The sequence below is a fragment of the Protopterus annectens genome, chromosome 11.part0 (genome assembly GCF_019279795.1).
Source record: "Protopterus annectens isolate FY-2018-M chromosome 11.part0, PAN1.0, whole genome shotgun sequence".
Lineage (NCBI taxonomy): Eukaryota > Metazoa > Chordata > Ceratodontiformes > Protopteridae > Protopterus > Protopterus annectens.
The window spans coordinates 70,418,542-70,441,256 of NC_056745.1; the positions used below are offsets into that span (position 1 = coordinate 70,418,542).

At 36.5% G+C, this 22,715-nt stretch overlaps 1 protein-coding gene across 1 annotated transcript in view; it reads right to left on the minus strand.

Annotated features, from left to right (window-relative positions):
• Positions 1 to 22,356, minus strand: part of PRICKLE1 (prickle planar cell polarity protein 1) — a 682,914-nt gene extending 660,558 nt beyond the window's left edge. Inside the window, exon 1 of the mRNA XM_044087454.1 lies at positions 22,133 to 22,356. The gene's annotated coding sequence lies outside the window, so the exon portion shown is untranslated. The remainder of the gene's footprint in view (positions 1 to 22,132) is intronic.
• Positions 22,357 to 22,715: the final 359 nt, after the last annotated feature.

Below are 22,715 nucleotides of genomic sequence, written 5' to 3' on the forward strand. Positions count from 1 at the left end.
TATCCGAACAGCTGAGAAAAAGTAGGTTCAATCAAGTATCAGAATACGTAAGGATGTGCCTACTGACCAGAAAAAAAAAGTCTTCCTCAAAGTACTTTCTGTGTACAACACCAAAGATGAGCACATAAGTTATGACATCTTCCCAAGCTGGATATGACATGGCTACTTGAGTATGTTCAATTTATGTTTATTATTTATTTATTTGTTTAAACATACAATTACATGCATGTGTACTTTCTCCAGTTTGATGACAACCGTTGATTTTTCAAGCAAATTCTGCACTGGAAACTTGTTGCCCTGCGGAATCTGTACTCAGTTTGCTGTGAGCTGTAATGGTCAGTGTGTCCAGCGACTGCACGTTTTAAGGAATGATGTCAATGCACAGGTTCTTCTCTTGCATTAGAGACCACTAGCTGCAAGAATATGGCAACAATTGGACCAGCTGTCATGAACAGACTTTCTCAATCATTTCCTTATGCTTCCGCTGCTATACAGACATTTTGCAAAGTCTCTTAGCAAAGGTAAAAGTCCATAACAAGTTGACAGCTTCAGTTTAATAATGGGCTTAGCCTCGTTATCCAATGACAGCATTATTAGACACAGCAGTCATACTTCTTGGCAGAAATGAGGCGACTCTCAGTACTGTACTGGTTCTCAACATGACTGCATCGACTAACTACTTGAAGTCTATGACTTTGCATTCAGCATTATTCCCAACACTGACCTTTCCATTTTTTCTGGTGTATGGCTTCTAGACGGACATGCTTCTGATTACCATTTCATTGTTATCTTGTTCTTTTAATTTGAGGTTTTGACCAACTCAGACTCTTACAAAGGCGACTAATTAACAAAAGGAAAACATGTTCAGGACAAAAAAAACAAAACAAACCATGGCGCCTCCATAGCATTTTGAAACTTTTATGATGCAAGAATTCATAGCGTGAACAAAGGTTGTCATTACCATCATGTGTGTAATGTTTTGATATCCTAACAAAGATTTCTGACTCTATAAGCCTCTGTAAGCCTTGTGCTCCTAGTTCTGTAAGGAAGGATCACTGGATTTAGTGTCAAAGTGTGACAGTGATTGGAGAATTACATTATCCGTGGAACTGGCAGACAGGTAGTCCACAAACTGTGACTGACCCTGCTAGGTTAATGTCTCCTCTAGAGAATCACAATGATTTGTTATTGCCCTACTTCAATTTAATCTACCCCCTCCCTCTACGTCCTGTCTTTATATAGATAATCATTTGTTTGTAAAAGCGTCACTGCCATACCATTCATTCAAAATAAGCTCCAACAAAACCTCATAATAATCTATATGTAGTCTATGCAGAGAATGTCAGTGTCTACATCTAATTAAATGATCCTTGCTACTAAAAAAAAAAAATTATATCTCCAATAACTGGAACATCGCTGTTCAATGGGATGCAAGGATAAATTTTAGGTACTCTTATTTAATATTTTGTTGTCCATCAGAGCCCATATGGATAACATGTTCTCAAAGACACTTCCCTACCATTGGTTAGTTGTAAAGTGGATGCTATTTGAACTTATTGCTTGTAGTTCCTGAAAGCACAACTTATTGAACATTGTTTTTCACAAAGAGTCATTGCTAATGCATTTTCAGTTTATGTGCTGGCATGAGTCAAAGTTTACTGGCTTATCTTTTTATCAAGACCGTATGGTTGACAGTTTAGTTAGTTGAACTGGTCTTATTCAGATCATGGTACAGTGACAATTGGGGAATTTGCCCTTTTCTCCACTGTAGCATGATCTCGGAGTTGATATATATAATAAGCAGAGGGTGTGGGGGTGCAGGGGGTGGGGCGTGCTCCCTGCAAAAAAAAAAATGTTTGTCTTGTTTGCAGGTGTTGTTTGGCTTCTTTTTCTTGATCAGTGAACTAAATTGTTAACCATATGATCTCAACCATATGGGTTTCAACAATCTATTTTGTTGATCAAATTAACTAGATCTCTTCTTCTACTGTGGTTATCTGACTGTGAATTTATTATAAGTAAGGGACCTGGAGGCAAAGCTCCCCAATATGGACTAGATGCAAAGGACTTTACTTAGTGCATCTGGTTGAAGCTTTGACTGATTTGTTTCATCTGAAACTAGACCGAGTTATGTTTACAGAGATGAGTAAAATCTTTCAAAGATAAGAAAGCCAGCTGTGGCTTTGTTTGTAAAATACAACAGCTTCTTGGGTCCAGTAGACAGTGTCAGTACTATTACAAAATATTCAGTTTTAGGAAATAAAATTCTTGCTATTGTAATTCAGTAAAGTAACACAGAAGAAACTGATCATATCTAACAATTTCTGGGAAATAAATATAGTACACAAATGAAAGCAACTTTAGAGGGAAAAAAAAGAGGACTAGTTGGTAAATAGAGTCTGTCCATTTGTCTGTTGCTTTGCACATCAGACAATACAATGGAAGATTTTTTATCAGCCTGCCAGCCTAAAATCTATACATACTTAAATGAGCAGTTTGAGGAAAAGTGTTTGCCAGAGAGAACAAGGAAGTCTCTGGGAAAATTAAATCCAAGGTCAGCTTGCAACCACTGTTATCTAGAAGAATTGCATAGGACTTCAAAATGATTTTACCAAATGTAAGGTCGTATGCTGTTAAAAATTTACCCTTCTACTACACTGCTGCCCATTACATTGCCCCCCCCATTTCACCAGTTATAAATTTTTAACATCCAAACAAATTTTCCCAAAATCTGTATTTTAGAAGCAAGCACATTTTTTATAATCAATTTCTGTATTCATAATGTTGTTGTTGTTGTGTCTTTCTCAGCTAGAGTGTCTTCTGTGTGGAGACATGCGTGAATGGGTGTACCTTCGTTGAAGGTTGTACGTCAGGGCTGGCAACTCGGCACGTAGAAATGTACTGCCAATCATTAGCGGACCGGAGTTCCGCTGTGGCGACTCCTAACCGGGAAAATCCAAAAGACACAACAACAAGTACTGAGTTAGTGGACATTCTTCTACTGCCTTATGCCTCTCACTAGCGGTAGTAGAATTGGGTGGTACAGTGTGCAAGGGCAGCCTAACATGGCAGTGTCTTGGGCAATGACTGAATGGTTCACCATTTAGCAATACAGAACCAACATTAACCTAATTACTAAACTATTAGCATCATTCAGTCTTCACAAACTTATAACTTGTTTACTTATCTGGAAATGCTTATTTAACTTAATTTGCTTACATTATGGTCACAGGGGATGGCTCACAACTATGTATGTGGTTTTGCTTTCCTGAATTAGGCCTGCCAAGATAAATCTTCTTTGTGCATGTATTATATTCTGAACATTTACATTTGTCTTAGGTCCACACCAAGTCTGAAATGATTCATTCATTCAGTTCACTGATCCAGCTACAAAAACAAGACATTATTGAACTGGTGAGGAGAAATGTGAACACACAAGCACATAGTCTGCACTATTATTGGCCATGTTAAAGTCTTTTCATTTGTTAAAGCAGAAGCAAAAACATGAATGACTCTAAAGTGACGATCGCATCATGTTTGTTCACATTAAATCAATGTCACACTGAGGTTAACCAGTTTGCATACTGGTTATACAGGCTGGGCCATCTCATATGTGGCACATGATCAGATGGGTCTACTTTTATTAGTCGAAGTTACACTTCTTTGACTAACAAAAGTATGACATTCCTTTTGCAAAAGTGCACTTCAACGAAAAATGCACTTTTGCAAATTCTGGTTCACCGAACCAGCAATAAAAATAACAAACAGCACTTAAGTCATTACATATACTAACTCTGAGACTGCACTACAGTGGGGAAACAGGTATATTCCCTTATCCCCACTGTAGCATGCTTTAGTGCTGCAGTGTGTCAGTTTTATTTTATATTTATTTTATTATAGTGCAATCACGGAGTTAGTATATATAATGTAGCGGGGTGTGAGGGGTGCAGACCCCCATATGGTGGTGCAGGGGGGCTTGCCCCCCCCCTGCAAAACTGACTGTAAAGTGTTTTTTTTTATTTTTATTGCCGGTTCAGTGAACCGGAATTCACGAAAGTACACTTTCGTTTAACTGCACTTTCATGAAAGTAAGGTCGTACTTTTGTTAGTTGAAGAAACATAACTTTGTCTAATAAAAGTAGACCCGATCAGATATACTATAGTTCCATTATTCAAGGAAGGAAGTCACATCTTAGCAACATTACAAGATGTACATTTATTGATAAAAAAAAAATATATATATATATATATATATATATATATATATATATTAATCAACTTAAGTAACTGTGTACAGACAGACCACTTGCTTTCTGAAGTATAAAACATAGCAATATTTGAAGCTGTACAATTTGAGGTACCATTGTGGTTATAGAGCTTGAACATTTTTAATTGGCTGTGAGGGTTACGGGCCCTTCTACTACTGTGTTTTCACATGGTAGGGCAACTAAGGTTTAACAATGCATTTTTAGTGATTGTACCTTCTTCCTGTTTCAACAGCCATGTTGGTTGTTGTCAAAATATTTAGAGGCAATAAGAGATTGCACTACAATAAAATAAATATAAGGCGGACCAACATCTTCATTAATAACCTTCACACCGTCATCCCGGACACTACAGTTATCCAATACGCTGATGACTCAACTTTAGTCTGTGCCACCTCTAACCTTCCTGAACTACTGACTAAAACCCAAACAGCTTTTTCTACCACTGAGAACTGGATGCATCAAAACCATCTCTCTCTCAACTCAAATAAATCTAAAATACTACTTTTCCCTCCCTCCAGGGCTTTCTCTCATGACAAAAATGCTTTCAAAGTCCTAAGCCAAACCAACACTGCTATAGAAGTGGTCCCTTTTGTAAAGCTTCTTGGCATTACCATAGATGAACACCTTAAATTCGATATCTACATACAACAAAACATAAAGAAAACCCACCAAAAGTTAGGCATGCTCTATAGGAATAACCGCTTTCTCTCCAACTCCTCTAGACATACCTTGGCAACTACCTACCTCCTACCTTCTTTACTATATGGAGCCCCTCTTCTAACTAATCTGTCTTCTTCCAACACCTCAAAACTTGAAAATTGCTATAGTAAGATCTCTAAATTTGCAACTAAATCCAAAACCTCTACTCACCACTGCCTTACCCTACAATCTCTCAACTGGCTAGAACTCTCTAACCACCTAGACTATCTTCAGCTAACCACAGCTCACAAATTAATATTCTACCCAGATAAATGCCCAGCCTTAACAAACATCCTTCCCCCATACATCCCAAACAGATCTCTGAGATCTGAACACTAAAATTTAATTTCTATCCATAAACCCAAACGTCCTGCTGGCCAGCTTCTACTCTCTAGGCAAGAAATGGAACTCTCTCCCTCCTTCACTTAGGACTATACCAAACTCAGAAACCTTCAAGACCCAACTTTTCTCATACCAGTCATCCAAACAGAAATGTTCCTGCTTATACCCTGCCTAAATTTAAGGGATTTCCCCAATGAGCTCTTCATACTCCTTGCTCCACTCTTCCCTAGAAGTAATATTTCTATTTTCCTAAAATAGACTTAAGCTGACAGTCACTGAATAAGCAAGTCTCTCACCTGACTCCAGTATGTAAATACCACAGTATTTCTATTGCCTGCACAGCAAGTTTTTACCATACTTAATTAAAACATATGCATGCAAACTGCCCCCCCTCTAATGTAAATACACAAGAAACCTCAGATCTTTATTTTACAGACAGTTGATCATGCTGCTCTGAATGGAAATACCTGTAAACGGTGTTCTCTATTATCTGTTAACTGTGTTTTATGATGTACATTTTATGCACTTGCATTTCCTTACAGTATTAATTTTATACTTGTATTATACCTTTAACATTATGTAACCATTATTGTATTGCTTATGTGGGCCTCCACTGAAAATGGGCACGTTCTGGCCCAGTGGACTTCCCCGGTAATCAAACTGAAAATAAATAAATAACTCAAGATCTCAGATAATTTTGCAGCTTTCAGTTTCAAAACTGGATATACTTCCAGTAAAGTATGAGGATGCGTATCTTTCACTAACTACAGGTGCTAAACACTTCTCCTTTGGAACTAGAAATGTAGCCATCATTTTACAATACCTACCACATAAGTTCATAGGTAGGTACTAGGCTATCGGCCCTGAGGCCTATACAAGCCCAGCCAAAGAGGTAACCTGGCTTTTGCCACCCAAGAAAATTATTTTCCTGTGCCACTGTCGAGCAGAGCCACAGAGGTGATCCCTGGGGTGAATTTCCTATTTCCCATCCAATCATCAAGATATGTCTTGAAGAGTGCTAATGAGGTGCTTTTTTTGATATAGATAGGTAGTTTATTCCAGAGTATGGGAAGTCTCTGGGACAGGAATCTATCATCACTGAACTTCTCTTGAGAACAGGATCACCACGCTTGTTGTGTGATTTTAAGGAACAAGTGTTCATGCTTCTAGATGTATACACACGCACATATTATATATATACACACACACACACACACACACACACACACACACACACACACACACACACACACACACACACACACACACACACACACACACACAGATAAGTGTGCACCAATTAAAATCCTTCCGCACAACATCTGATCGCATTAACATTCATATTGTACTAAGCGGTTGTACATGCAATCGACCATTAGACAGCTGGATGTTAAGTAAACCACATACAAAGTATAGGGTGGTCACTTAATTAATTTCTGTGCTGCTTAATGTTCTGTGGGATAAAACCTATCCCAGACATTAAGCGGCGCATACCTGTATACATATTATATGTATATATATATATATATATATATATATATATATATATATATATATATATATATATATATAAATATTTATATAAAAAAAAATATATTATATATATATATATATATATATATATATATATATATATATATATATATACACACACACATATATACATATATATGGATCCCTATCAGATGATAGAAACTTAATTTGACTGAATCCCATTTGACTGAGACCATAAGACTGAAATATCAAAATACTGAAAAATCACTTGACCGAAACCCATAATACTGAAATCTTACAATGTTAAATTTCAATATACTGAATTGTAAAGTAGACGATATAAAACCAGAATAGGTTGGGGGCTACGCCCCCCCCAACTATATATACTAGCTCCAGGATCGCACTACAGTGGGGAAAAGGTTTTGTATCATCCACTTTACAATTCAGTATGTTGAAATTTAGCATTGTAAGATTTCAGTATTATGGGTTTCACTCAAGTGATTTTTCAGTATTTTGAAATTTTAGTCTTATGGTCTCAGTCAAATAAAGTTTCTATCATCTGATAGGGATATATATATATATATATAGGGTCTGTATTAGAACATCGACGGTTCTAACTTCGAATGTTTTAATATCGAACCCTATTCAGCGAAAGCTGAAAATATCAAAGCAACAGAAAACCGAACTTTTTCCTAGGGAAAGAATTTGGTTGTCCGTTTCTGTTGCTTCGGTATTTTCAGTACTGTGGTGGAAAGTTACCGGTCGGGTTCAGGTAAGTGTGCGATTGAGTGTGGGTTAGGGTAGTTAAGGTTAGGGTGCGGGTTAGGTATGTGTGCGATTGTGTGGACGTGAGGGTTAGGGCATGCGATTGTGTGGATGTGAGGGTTAGGGCAGGTTAGGTGAGTTCAGGTTAGGGCACGGGTGAGTGTTCAATAGTGACGGACCTTAGGGTTAGGGTTTGGGTTAAGGTATGTTGATAATTAGTGGTGTGTGTATAGTTTAGTGCGGGGTTAGGTGTAAGATTTTAGGTGTATGTGTGTGGATTGCTGTTTGTTTGGTGTGCTTGTGTTGTGTGTATGTGTATTTGAACAGTGAATTTTTTCCCTAGGAAAAAATTCGCTGTTCTGTATGTTCAATGTTTTCAGCTTTCACTGAATAGGGTTCGATATTAGAACATTTGAAGTTTTGAAACTTTGATGTTCTAATTATATATATATATATATATATATATATATATCCCTTAACTATATGTTTTCTATTTGTACTGTTTGTAAGGGGGGGGTATTCCACTTAACCCCCCCCACATAACTATTTCTAAATATTGAGGGGGATAAGGTGGAAATACAGTTGGTGGGAAGAGGAGATACATGCTGAAGCATGAATATTTAATTTCAAAACTATTAGAATAATGATCCTATTCTCAAAATAATTTAATTGTTGGAGTGGTTGCTATTGTAAAATTATTCCTAATTAACAGAAAAATATAATTTTTCAGAAAGAGCTACAATGATAAGTAATCAGTCAGGACATAAGGAACCTCCAAACACTGGACCCATTTCAGTTTGGATTCATCAGAGTCAGGTCATACTTACTCAACCTTGTGGATTATAGGTCACCAAAGCAATGGATGAAGACAAAAACAGTACATACCACAAATCTTGAGGTTCTATATTATATGTCCGAAGATTTCTAACTTCGAACACCATATGATTGACCCCATATGGTAGAAGTTAGAAAACTTCGAACATTTAAAAAAAAAATAAATAAATAAAAAATGAAAGTAATGGGTTAAAGAAAGGGGGCAAGCCCCCCTGCATCCCCACCCCCCTGCTCTTTAAAAATACCTATTCCAAGATCGCACTACAGTGCGGTAAAGGAAAATCTTCTCTTTACCGCATTATAGTGCGGTCTTGGACTTGGTATATTTAAAGTGTGGGGGGTGTGAGGGGTGCAGGGGGGCTTGCCCCCCTTTTTAACCCATTACTGTCATTATTTATTTATTTATTTAAATGTTCGAAGTTTTCTAACTTCTACCATATGGTCGTCATATCATATCCTCCGGGTACTCCGGTTTCCTCCCACATTCCAAAGACATGCATATGGAGCATTTCTCCCCGGGCCTCCACTGAAAACAGGCTCTGTGGAACCTAGTCGGACTTTCCTGGTCAACAAATGTTAAATAAATAAATAAAATAAATAAAAATATGGTGTTCGAAGTTAGAAATCTTTGGACATATAATATAGATCCTCGAGATTTGTGGTATGTACTGTGCCTACAACCGTTAGTTTTTAATGTATGTTCGACATTTTCTAACGTCGACCATATGGTGTCGATCATATGGTGTTCAAAGTTAGAAATCTTCGGACATATAATATAGACCCAATCTCGACACCTGGCCAAAGCTTTTGGACACAATTCCCAACAGAGGCATAGAAGAAAAGCTGAATAAATTGTGAATAAACATGTATGTCTTCCGCTGGATTGCCAGCTGGCTCACAGATAGAGGAAGCCTCTACAAAGAGACCAGACACCAGTGGAGTGGACCTGTCTTGTTTGGCAATGACTTTTCTGAAGTAAAAACAAATACCAAAACTCTTTGTCTGACTAAGTTTGCAGAGGACTGCATGCTAGGAGCAGGGAATGAATCCCTAAATTACAGCCATCCTGCAGGAAGGTTTGTCCCAGCTAAATAACTTTGTGCCAAAATCGTGGACTGAAACTAAATGCCAAAAAATGCATTATTGTATCCTTTGGGAAGTCATCTATCCCAGGGAAGTAATGCATTAACAATACACCCTAGAGAGTTGTTTGGGATTTGGGAACTTATGTAGACATTGACCTTACTTTTGACAAAAGTAAGAAAGTCCTTCTATATTTCATAGCTTATAAACAAAGGGATTGTGTCTAGATCTAGGGAGATCATTGTTTCCCTTTACTCAGCTTTCATTAGGCCAGTCACCGAATAGGATGCCACCTTTGGCATGTACCCGTCTAGAAAAATGCAACAACTAGAACACATACAGATATACCTTACTAAAAGGATACAAGACCTGAACAACTTATCTTACATGGACCAACTCAAAGCAATGTCACTATACTCAGTATCTTATAGACTGTTAAGATGTGACCTGTGTCTGGCATACATGGGTCACATCTTAGCAGACATCTTCCGACCCATTACTGATGGATTAACTGCACATCAGCAAGTCAAATAGCATAAGAAATACACAGTCTAGGGATGTTAACCTCTTCTGCAACATCAACAGAACAGTTTGGAGGGATATGCATATCTCACAAAGGATGTGCATATCTCACAAAGGATGTGCATATCTCACAAAGGATACTGCTGCTCTAGAACAGACTCCCTGTTAACATAAAATATAGTTCATCCCTGTCCATATTCAATCACAACTTAGATCTATGGATGGGAAACAGAAATACCCAACTCTTGCCCCCAGTACTAACAATGGACAGATGCAGCTCCTAAATGCTTTATCCCATGCAAGTGTCCCCTCCAATTATTTGTGTATGATCCTTGTTATTCTGATTCGGTCAGTATATAGTTATCAACCATGAAATGGCTAAGGCAAATCTCTAATCAAATAGGATACTTTAATTCCAGCACAAAAGGGAAATTGGCTAGCTTTAAAATTGTCCTCAAGGGCAGTACAACGGGTATTTAGCTAGCCCAATACTTATCTATGAACACATTTTTATTTGTTTTATCTGCTTCAGGGGAGGTACAATCAAATAATTGAAATGAACTGTAGCTTGATACTGTAAAAATGGCAGTCACAGAGATTAGCATGTTCAAAAGGTCAGCAGTCAGTGAGCATAACTTAAATATTATTCGATCTTTGATGTATTAAAGAAAGACCTCCAAAATGCCTTTGGCATAGTGTAAAAATCACATTGCCATTAATCTTTGAAACTGAAAGCAATTCATACCAAATTTACAAAAGTAAAACAACTGTAATTACTATCCGTGGAACGTTTGTATTAGATAAGATCTTAGCTGAACATTTTCTACATTTATCTTATTGGGAGTGTAAGTTTTAATTACTTAGTCCACTTAATCAATATCAAACCACGAAGGAGAATGCAAAAGAAGCAAACAATGTGAAACAAAATCAAGACACAAATGGTCCTGGAAGACTGAGGACCAGTGGCTCTTCTGAACTCTTTAATGACCTGCAGAAAGGATAGATCTAGAGCGTGTCTGCAGAGTCTTTAGACTGTTTCTTCTTCTTCTTTTGGCTTTTCCCAGTTAGGGGTTGCCATAGCGGATCACCTGTCCACTCATGAGCTGACAGGAGAGTCTTTAGACTGCTAAGATACAGAAATACTTGAAGGCTTATTGGATCTGCAGAACCGTTCATCATAACTATGTCAGTTCTAATATAAGGATCATACAACACCGCATTCTTGGAAATATTTATTTTTTTCACAGCGTTGTACAGATACCAGTGTATTGGATTTCAGTTTCCCAGCATTCTTTGCAGTATGAGCACAGCTTGCAATATCTGTCTTCAAGCCAGGGGGCATCATACTGCAGTGGTAATAATTTCAATGAGATGCTTTGGCAAAGACCATCTGAACGAAGGAACTCAGTTGAAATGACATTTCATGGAAAACAGCAAAAAACTTTAATACAAAAATAGCTTAATGTAGGCAAAGACCTGCCCCCATACACGTCATGGAAACTTTAACATAACAATCTCCAAAGTTACTGCATCTCAAAGGAAACAATGCATCAAGCCTGATGACCTGCATGTGACAAAGTGTCATGTGACAAAGTATATTTCCTTTAGTGTCAGCCTTGTGTGTACTTGCCTCTACTATGGGACACGCCTAGCTAGGAAGCTAGTGAGTTGGAGCCAACAGCTCCTGGGAGGGGGAAGTAATGAAGGTTTTCTATCCACAGAAGGGGAAATTAACTTTTTAGTGACTTATGTTGTCTCATAATTTTCAGTAGAAGACAAAATTGCCATTTTTGATTGGATTGTGTACACTTAATCTTTCTGAATGCCTTTCATACCTCAGGACATATTTTCATATAATAAGACTCAGAGAGAAACAGTTTTGCTACAAATCACATTCATATTAGGATGAAAACGCATTTTGTCAAATGCGTTTTTGTCAACAATGTAGGGCGAACAGGCAAAACAGCGAAGAGGCTGTTCAGCGAATTCTTTCCCTGGGAAAAGGTTGCTTGACCGCTTAGTTGCTTTGCCTGTTCTGGAGTATAGTGTTGTCCCTTGTCTGGTATAGCTTCCGAGCGTGATTGTGCAACAGTTACTAACCTTAGGGTTTGGGTGCGTGTTAAAGTAAGTGCATATGTATGAAAGTGCTTACTGTTTTTTATTTTGCGTTAGATGTATGGTTGAGTTACGCGTGTATGTTTTTAGTTGTTTACTTTTGTTTTGTGGAGGTAGGATTAGGGTTAAGGTAAGTGTGTTTGTGTTTCGAAGTGTTTATGTAAATGTGCTGGAGTTGCTGACCTTAGGGTTAGGGTGCAGGTTAAGGTAAGTGCATATGTTTTAAAATGTTTACATTTTTTTTTTTTTGTTAGATGTATGGTTGGGTTACATGCATATATGTATTTAGTTGTTTACTGGTTTTTGGGGTGGTAAAATTAGGGTTAGGGCATGTGTGTATGTGTTTGAAAGTGTTTAATGTTTTTTTAGGGGGTTGGAACATTAATTTCTTTCCATAGGAAAGAAATCGCTGTGCTGTGGTTTCGACATTTTCAGCGTTTGCTGAATATGTTTCGATTTAACACCATTCGCTGTTTTCAGCATTTGGTATTATAATATGAACCCCCTTACTGTACATAAATATAGACTGTGTGTGTGTGTGTGTGTGTGTGTGTGTGTGTGTGTGTGTGTGTGTGTGTGTGTATATGTTTTGGGGTCATTTTCTGCAGGTCACTGCCTCAGTCAACCAAAATCAGCATTGTCTGTGAAACACCTAGAAAGTCAACCTACCACTATGAAATATTTATTTAAAAGATTAGAGACACGTTTTGATTCTCAGACATAAACACAGTTTCTTATATGACATCTTAGTTGGGGCTGTTCATCAAAGAACTAAGAGTTTTACTGACAGCTATTATAAACTAGAACTATTTTAGAGAGAAAAGTTTGGCCTTCTCAGGTTAAGTTACAGACTGGCAAAAGAACTCGTCCTTAAAAATAACATATCACCACTAGATATATTAAGATTTATCAAGAGTATCATGTGATTTTTAAGCTAATACTGTAAGCTGTATTAAATTATTATGAATACAATTCAAAGTATTCATAATTCAGATTGTTTAGGCAAATTCAGGCATTTTCTTAAAAGCCATTTGACTCATTCCACCTTGACAGAGGACACACTTACCAGACTTCTGCAAATCTGTAAATATTTTGCAAAGCTGATAAAACCCCATACTGCAGAAAAAGCTACCATTTAGGGTTTTTATACCTTGAATTTATAAAAAGCTACCATTTAGGGTTTTTATACCTTGAATTTATTATGCAGATAAGATGATTCAGGAATGTAGCCAGTTTTAAGTTTAAATTGCCCAAACAGGAACAAGAATATCACAATATATGAATGGTTGTACAATCCACATTTCAAATATATGGTAGACAGACATGACCTGGTGCATCTACGTCAAAGTATAATGTACATATAACAAGCATTCTCACAACAAAATTCAGGAATCCTAAGACACCAGTGAAAAAAAAATCTTTTTTTTTTTTATTTGTGTTTACCATGAGAATTATTTTCATTCCATTCCACTTTTTTCACATGTAACTAGTTCAGAATGTATGAACAGTTACACAACTTAATAAAATCTGTTTAGAGGCTGTGAGAATAATGCCTGGCATACTTAAGTAAGGCCTGTTCAACTTAATGAAGTCTGCTTAGAGGCTGTGAGAATAATGCCTGTCATACTTAAGTAAGGCCTGTTCAACTTAATGAAGTCTGCTTAGAGGCTGTGAGAATAATGCCTGGCATACTTAAGTAAGGCCTGTTCAACTTAATGAAGTCTGCTTAGAGGCTGTGAGAATAATGCCTGGCATACTTAAGTAAGGCTTGTTCAACTTAATGAAGTCTGTTTAGAGGCTGAGAGAATAATGCCTGGCATACTTAAGTAAGGCCTGTTCAACTTAATGAAGTCTGTTTAGAGGCTGTGAGAATAATGCCTGGCATACTTAAGTAAGGCCTGTTCAACTTAATGAAGTCTGTTTAGAGGCTGTGAGAATAATGCCTGGCATACTTAAGTAAGGCCTGTTGTGGAAACAACTGTGCAGGGTAAAGAGGTGGAAAAATGTTATTAAATTTTGTATTATTGTTGTAGCACTTAAACAAGACTGTGAGACAGTTCACAAAAGTAGGTCTCTTCTATAATAGCTTCATCATATTAGAAAAGGATGGTTTTATTACAATAACAAATCATGCTGCAATGTTTAGTACAAGTTACTTCATACAATCAATACCTTTTTCGAAGAAACTCAAGTTATATTTTGTTCTATGGGCCTCCTTTAAAAAGGCACTGGCTTCTCCTGTCAGTTCTGTAGGCCTGCAAATAGCTTAATGCTTTCCCCTAGATAAAACCCTTTATTACTATCTATGCCAAATGTTTCTTTATGCTTGTATATGGTAACTATGCTCTGGAGCAAACAACTGATTAATGGAAGCAAGAGTTATAACCATATTGTTGGTTAAATACCATTCTATGTATCCCCTGCTTAGACATCAAAAGATAAGTTCAGTGGGATCATCAAAATGAAATAAATCAAACAACTGACCAAATGCTGGTATTGACTAAGTAAAAGCTATGGTCACTGGCTAAGGGAGGAATACTTTAACTTCAGTGGAAGATCTCATATTTAAAAAAAATCATAGGAATCGATGTAACGTAGAATATCCAGGAACATGCCATAAAAGCAGATACATTTAATTAACAAGGCACACTTTGCTCTCAACACATTAAAGACCAGTTATCAGGCTATACATCTCATTTTATCTTTGAGGAATAGGAATATAATATTTTATATTTTAAAATAATAATCTAAAATATATAATGCATAGCATACAATATAAAATAATAATAATTTTATATTTTATGGGAAAGAATGTCATGCTTTCCACATTTCAGAGTTGCATAAATTGAACGTGCCATGGATCTATCAGATAGCTGTGATTAAGATTATGAGATATATATCAGGTACAGCCTGTAAGGCCTTGATTTGGTTCATACATTAGCTACTTGTATGCTCAGAGACATTAAATTGGGACGTGCCATGGATCTATCAGATAGCTGTGATTAAGATTATGAGATATATATCAGGTACAGCCTGTAAGGCCTTGATTTGGTTCATACATTTACATTAGCTACTTGTAATGGATCTATCAGATAGCTGTGATTAAGATTATGAGATATATATCAGGTACAGCCTGTAAGGCCTTGATTTGGTTCATACATTAGCTACTTGTATGCTCAGAGACATTAAATTGGGACGTGCCATGGATCTATCAGATAGCTGTGATTAAGATTATGAGATATATATCAGGTACAGCCTGTAAGGCCTTGATTTGGTTCATACATTAGCTACTTGTATGCTCAGAGACATTAAATTGGGACTGTCTCATCATGATTCCTGTTACAAGTAATTTCAGAACATAAAGCATTAGAATTGCAGGATTTGGTATAGCATACAATGGCTTTGACTATGGAGGAGGCATATCACACAAAAAACAGGCCATTCAGTTATTCCTAGCTTTAAAATAAAGTATTTTTTAATGTGCGTAGTTTCTCCAGCATTTCTAGATGCTGGGTAATGAAAATATGAAATCACTGCAGATCAGATAAGCCTGTACTACCAGATTTCTTAAGAATACACACAAGGCTGGAGGATATCAAGTATTCTCCATGTGCAGAGAAAGTGTGATAGTTTCTCTTGTAAATATAAAGGGGGTGAAAAGAAGGAAAATTCAAGAGACTACCTTCAAACAGATTTATGCAACTCCATTGCAAGAACATCATACAATGTAATCACAGTCTATTTCAGAGAAGTAGCTGCCCAGAACTGTGAAAAGCAAGCAGTCATTAAAATGCAGACAGTTAAAGAGATGTGTTTTGACATCCTGTATATTGGGACACTCTGTTTTTTCTGGGTTGATGTAATTAAACCCTTGTAACTGAACACGTTCTGCTACCTGTGAAAGACTTTTGCTGTGGGAAAGCAAAACAACTAGGAAAAAGCTGAAGCAATGTTTCTTTTCTAGATGAAATGATGAGATGAAGCCTCAGACCTCAACTGTGAATATATAAATATTTGGAACTAGTCTTTGCTCTGTCTTGTCTTAGCTCGGAAGAAATTAGTGACATGTCCCTGAAAGGACTGCCTGAATATTCTTAATATTTTTCTAACTCAAAATTGTCAGGCTCAGTACTTCTTTATAAGAGATAGCTAGAAGGTCTAGTCATCTATAAATTAGATTTTTATTTACATGCTCTATCCACAGTAACAATGTTATTTTGAATTTTTCTTGTGCTGTTTCTTATTCCTTTGCATACTTAACCTATAAACTCAATTCTGTCTTATTGTTTATACAATAAAGTTTATTCATGTTAAGCTCTTGTGGTTGGTCATATACCTATCTAGCTATCTACATATGAAAACAAATACAACATATTAAATAATGTCCAAAAACGGTTTTATTAGGGCAATGTCTTCTAAAATGCACAACCTGTTTTTGCTAATCTAGCTATGTCAGTGGGATCTGAGATTAAATCCACTTTGGTAGCATTACTACAGTGTCAGGAAGAGAACCGAGATTACACTTATAAAATTGATTAGTGATTCCAGATTGTGGGTTTAGTACACTGATTAAGTTTGGTTAGCAAAACCAGTTTGTGCATTTTAAAAGCCACTGGCCAAATTAAACCCTTTTTTGGATATTATTTTGAGTGCTGGATTTGTTTGCTTCTGGATATCCTTTTTACATCTGTGCACCACTGTTGAAACAGTTGTATCATTTATGTTGTAGATATATTGTTGCTCTTTATTACCCGAGAGAGGAGGGTTATCATTTATCACTGGTTAACAAGCTATGGCTCTCCAACTCCACTTATCCAGATCATTTGAACCTACTACCAAGAAACCTACCATGGTGTATGAGTTCATGATGGCTGGTTAAGCCTACAATGGTGCCAGTACTATAGTTCCAGGGAGGTAACTGGAGGATTCTGATTCAAACAAAGTTATCAACCTTTGCTACAACTCTTTCTTGCAAATAAATGAAAGTAATGTTTTACTTGTTAAAACCATTTCATATGCTGCTTAAACATTACATAAATAATATCAGTCTGCAAATCAGTAGAGCTCAACTATATTCCAAATGTAAAATCATAATCAGCTGTAAATCGAAACTGGCTGTTTATGACAGGAAGTCTTACCAAGATCCAAAATGTGTTATTACTTTGAAACTAAAACAAATAAACAAAGAAAACAAAGCTAAATCCTAATGATTAGTCTATGAAATATTAGGTTTATTGTTGCTATTATTTTTAATTGCAAGCTTTTATTTATAGATATTAAACTATCCAAATTCTACTCATAGCTCCCTGGAAAAAAGGGGATTTCATCTGCTAGCTCATAGTTAGAAAACCTTTAAAAAAGTCTGCTTCATTTAATGATATGATCGATTACTATAAGCTAGTAAAATGTACTTCTTAAACCCATAGCTGATTTGAACACCAGCAATCTTTGCAGGTTATGGACCTCTACTGCTCATCAGGGTTCACAAGCATATCAGGGCATCTCATTTTTGCTATTCTTGCTAAAAGCTTCAAAAAAGTTATATGTTACTCTCAGTAAACAAGATGAATAACAATGACTGTAATGGGATGCTGCTTTCTATCCTTGACTTTTTTTCGGGGTGATATGATTGTATTGATAAAAATATTACACAAAAGCTTTTTGCCACAATTTCTACTGGCAATCAAGGCTCCCCAAATCAAGCTCGAGTCCATCTAGGAGGCCATCATCCAGGCAGCCAGGAGGGTTGTTTGGGTCACATCCTGCCTTTAAGACCATCCAGTCTATTAAAGCTCAACTTCTCCAGTGGGCTATGAAAACTGCAGGTCAACAAATATAAATAAATAAATAAATAAATAAATAAATAAATAAATAAACTAGTGGTGGGAAGACCATGACAGGACAGGGTCTTACGCTTCAGAATCCTCACCCCATCTCAGTCCCTGCTGCCATCACTTCTGATCTACTTTTTAAGTCATGTCCACTTAACTTAACAACTGAGGCATTTCTACTTCAGTAAAGCCTTCCCTTGTGGCTGACATAAGCACTGCATTATGGAGGAGAACCCTATGCCCTTCTCCATCATGTCTGTACTTCCTACACATGCCCCCCCTTTAGCACACCTTCAAGGACCACCACGGACCACCACGGCTGGATTAAACAATATTCTTTTATTCCAACAGTACAAAATAATGTAAAAACTTTTTGTAAGTGCTTTCGGGTATATACCATGAAGAAGGGTATGGTATACACCCGAAAGCGCTTACAAAAAGTTTTTACATTGTTTTATACTGTTGGAATAAAAGAATAACGTTTAATCCAGCCGTGGTGGTCCTTGAAGGTGTGCTAAAGGGAGTTCTATTGTTTCGTTCAGGCACCTTTATCCTGAAACTGCTTCTGTGTTTTTATTACTTCCTACACATGCCCCTAAGGACTACTATCATCAACTTGGGATTCCAAGTTTATGCCACTCCTAGTTTAGCTGTCTGTGTGCCATCATCCTCTTACTACAGAGCACTGGTCAGCCAGAAAACCACTACACCCTCCTTCCCTTTTGTGGGTGAACTGGCTAAAGCTGCTTATACCCACTCTCCCTGCTCTTCCAAGTATCTGAGCTGCTTCGGGAATTATTGTGATCCTCAGATTTAACTTTGCTCTGTCTAGATTTATGATTTTCATCACAAAGTCAGGCTTGCTTATGATTGCATAATATTAAATACATAAACTAAGCCTCTGAAAGGATTCACTACCATTAACTGTAAGATGGTCTTAGTCAAGTATATAAAAAACTTCTGTTGTGAAAAATAAGAAAGTGTTCCTCTTTCTGACACTCTGCTGTGATTTGTAAGGGGCAGTGCTATGGGTTTTAATGTTTGGGGGTTGAGAGGTAGCAGACTCTAGCAATGAACAACTGTAACCTCCACAAGGGCAGTGAAATGAAACACACTTCATATGGTAGCTGTTGGAAATAAGAAGGCTAGTGATCACAAAACATAAAGACAGACCACTGTTTTATATTTTTCCATTAAAATGCCCTCAGTGTGTACTTATTTGATTAATTATATCCTGCATACTTATAAATTTTAAGAAAGAAACCAAATAATATCAGAATTCTTCGGTTTACATTTTTTCGAATGCTTTCATTGTAGTCATGATGAAGTCTGCACTTATGGTACTTGAAAAGTGGTTAAACACATTAACTCCTGGTATTAAATGTCTTGTGTTTCGAACTGTGCTATATTAAGTGTCTGTATTAACATAGGGGTCCTGTAACTTGCACTAAAGTCACTCTGTCTTGAGAACTAGAAACAGATCACTCAGAAATACTTTGTTTTTTTACAGTAACTTTGGGCAGGAAGAAGTACAATTGTGTTTGTTATATCAAAAATGTTCACTATAGACCTACAAAACCTTATATAAGATCCCAGAATGGTGCACAACTTTCCATCATTAGAAAAAGGTTACATATAACATTATCAAAGGAAACACTAATCTTAAAATATAGTCTATTTTTGAAGGAATTAACTTTAATTGCACTGCATTAGCCTGGACAAGAAAAGTTCTGAAATAAAAGTTACCTTTTTTTAAAACATTTCAGATTTGGGAGAGGAATGCTACTTTACCTTTTCTTACATCACTTGCAGTCTGCTCTCAATGGTTTATCCATTAGCTCTGTAGGCTACATTCAGTTATTATAAAATTATATGCCATTGATCCAGACTGCCATGCAGGTACCTTCATTCTCCAGACAAACAAAATTACCTCAAGTCCTCACTCATAATAATGATAAAGTGTAATACCCTTTTTTTTTTTTTTGTTTTGTTACTGGCAGAAAAGATTGGCATTTGGACCTGTCATTTGGGTAGGACGATACCATCTCTACACCCTCCTTGCAAAAAAGAACATTTTAATAACTGCTATTACCTTGTGAGGTTATGTCATATAGTTAGATTCTGGGGATATAAAACTATAATTTAAAAACATACCTTCTGACAAAACATGCAAACCTATAGGATGTATATAGATCAGTTAATTGTACATACAAAAACACAATAAATGCTTCTAAACCAATAACCATAATTAATTTGCTAATATCACAGCCCTGATTTTTTGTTTCAGTAATTACATTTGAAATAGTGGTTGGGAATTTTGATGTCTTCATAATATATTTTATATAAAGACTTTATATTATTCAATCTTTCCTTGTGTCTCAGATTGTTAAATATTCAGTTTCATGCTTTCTTAGAGTATTCTGTGCCAAGACAGTTCAGTCAGTTTAAAAAAAACTTTGTATAGCCCTCATCATCCAAGTCTGTGGTATTTAGGGAAAACTTTCTGGTAGAAACACATTTCTGTATTTGCTTTCCTGTGCCCCAGCTGTGATATAATGACAGATTTTTGTCCAGGCTGGACGCAGACACTAAAGATTCAGAGCACATTAAAGACATTCTGATCTGGAACTTAGCAGACAGCAAGATAAATGACCACTGTTTGAATTTTAAATCCCCCCAGATGGGAGTAAATATAGCTTGTGAGACACAGTTTGACTTGGACTGATTCATTTCTCAGAGCATAGCACCTTCTGTTGAAGCAACTGCAAATTTCTAATATACTTTGCTTACAGTCAGAGAAATGTAAGTGCACATGAACACATACACACACACACACACACACACACACACACACACACACACACACACACACACGCTTTTGCAATCAGCAAAGGTATGCACACTATTAAAGAAAGCTAAACAAGCATTCCCTCTCCTGTGGGAATAGAACCTATACCCATATAACAGAGACTAGCTGAAACATTAACACTTGCTTGTGGATAATGGAGAAGTTAAAGACTTAGTGAAAAAGAACCAGTTGTCACTGAAATGACAGGCAACAGCTGAGCTTACACATCTGGACCTTTTTGGCAAATACTCTTTGCCACAATCCATCCTGTACAGGCGCGCGCACACACACACAATTATATATATATATATATATATATATATATATATATATATATATATATAAATGACAGAGGGACACACACATACTGTGCAAATGTATCCATGTATAAATACACACTATTTTTAGACACACACACACACACATACATACATATATAGATAACTACAGACACACACATACTGTGCAAATTGTATCCATGTATAAATACACACTATTTATTTTTAGACACACATACACACAATGAAATGCTTGACTTTTACCTGTAGCAATCCACACAGTAAAACAGATAAAGCCAAACCATATAAAAAATTGCCATCATACCACTTTTTCCCTTATTTTTGCCATAATAAACACATCCAGACCAACAATTAGAACGTTGTTTGTTTTTGGATTCCATTGGGCATGTTGTAACTCAGTGAGAAGAATCCCCCCCTTAACATTAACATTTTTGACAGCAGCACTGAGGCTCCTCACAGAGGCTCCACACTCTCATGAGGGAAAAAAAAAACTTCCAGTCTACAAACAAAACTACACTGCAAGAAATTCTGAAGTCATTATTAGTCCTTCATTTTCTGGGGCGGGAGTAGGGGGACAGTGCTTTAAGATTAGTTATTAGAATTTGGTAAGAATTATAAACCTCAGCATACAAGTAAGCATATTTCATTTGGATAAAAAACTGCACATGTATTACAAGAATTACAAATGAAACTGTCACAAGAAAAAAAAAGAACCTGAGAATTTAGTCATCAAATTCTTTTGATGTGTTCTCATAAAAAACAATAAATGGAATGGACTTTTTTCTGTGTGTACTACTTGTCTATTCTGTGATAAGCTGATTATGGTTTATGAAATTTGATAGCAAACCCAAGGAAAATGACATCCACTGCAACACCGCACTTATTGCTTTCTGAGCTTTTGAAACTTAATTACACATTTAACATTTATCAGATTAATCAATTAGCAAAGACGAGGAAAACAGCAGCTTTTCCATATAAATCAATACCAAGAAAGTATTATTAATACCAAGAAAGCCAAATTAAGTCACATACCTCAAAGATGGATTTAAAAGTAAACAAGATAATATTCCCTTTGGAAGAATCTGACACTTTCCTTGGAAGTTAAAACATTCAGAGCCCAGGACTTCTTTGCTTGCCTTTTCGCCTGTAGCTTTCCAGAGGTGTTATTGCTAAATAACGGAGTGCATTTTCAGACCAGCAGAAGGGGGAGCTGAGAAGGCTCTTGACTAAACAGCAGTATTTGAGTAAATAGACCTCAGCTTTCAGTCACTTAGTATTGGGCTCAGGCTTTCATGCACATGAAATGGCATTAACATTACTCACAGCCTATTGGCTTAAACAAGCAATTCAATCCAATCCTGAAGGGACCAACATATGTGGAAGAAAGTAAACTCTGGAAGACAGATATTGCTGGATCTGGGTTACTTGTGATTAAAGGGTGAAAACTACATTTTCTTTGGTGCTTTCATAGTGCAAAAAGGCCCCTGTAAAAATATTTCATTTGTTTGTGTATTTTTTTTTTCATTTTCTATAAAAGGAAATGTTCCACAGAACCAGATGACACTGAAGATAAGCTGAATAAAAGGAATGTTACTTTCTGATTGAGAAGAAGTGA